At 35.5% G+C, this 850-nt stretch overlaps 1 pseudogene; it reads left to right on the top strand.

The window, feature by feature from the left end:
- Nucleotides 1–239: 239 nt before the first annotated feature.
- Nucleotides 240–572, top strand: LOC148032303 (pre-mRNA splicing factor SR-like 1; annotated as a pseudogene).
- The last annotated feature ends 278 nt before the right edge of the window (nucleotides 573–850 follow it).

The following is an 850-nucleotide window of genomic DNA, read 5'->3' as shown; positions in this document are numbered from 1 at the left end:
TTTCTTAGGTGTCTTTCTTGATATCACTACCTTGTTAAGTGTGGGGTCTCTTTCCCTTTGTTCACATTTGGGGTTGTAACTATGGAACTCTCACTCCCATTGGCAATGCACGCCTTGGGAAGAAGCTAATGAATAGAAGAAAGACTATGTGACACAATTAGAATAATGTAGTATATTTAAGGGGGTTTGTTCAAGTAGTGACATGTGAAGCCCCTTGATTTTCATCATATTCGATCATTGAGATGTAAGCCTTTGGAAAACATATTGATTCTCTTCTTGAGAAAGTCCTATGCATGAACATAATTTCATTTGAGAATTTCAATGATCTATATACAAATTGAAGACTTACCATGAAGTCATTGAGATGAGATTTAGAATCAAATCAACCATGTGGAGCCCTAGATGATTGGGAACTACAAGGGTCCTTCTATAGCTTTTTGTTTTCTATAGAAAATTTCCACTATGGAGCTTACAATTAAGAAGATGTAGATCTTCTAACTCATAATGACTCACCATACAATGGAGTGGTAGGCGATGCCTTTGTCCCTAACTTTGGTTACTTTTTTTCATAGATTTACCGAGTTCACTTTTTGGAAAAATTTGTATATATATTTTGGATTGTAAAAAGACTTTCCATTCTTTGCTCCTAGCATGTGGATTTTGCAATTGGACTTTCCATTATTTGCTCTTAGCATGTAGATTTTGAAGTTAGATAGTCCGAATTTGCTGTAATACATGCAGGTAGGCACAGTACTACATGAAGTCATGGAGTGCATAAATTTAGGCAAGGTCAGGTGGTCATTTTTTGGTGAGATTACAAGCATGAAAATATTGTAGACAAGTTTTTGGT

This window comes from Lygodium microphyllum, chromosome 8 (assembly GCF_053477565.2).
Source record: "Lygodium microphyllum isolate KBCC chromosome 8, Lygodium_microphyllum_v1.1.10, whole genome shotgun sequence".
Lineage (NCBI taxonomy): Eukaryota > Viridiplantae > Streptophyta > Polypodiopsida > Schizaeales > Lygodiaceae > Lygodium > Lygodium microphyllum.
Note: the sequence above shows the minus strand (reverse complement) of the source record. Positions and strands in the feature narration are given on the sequence as shown.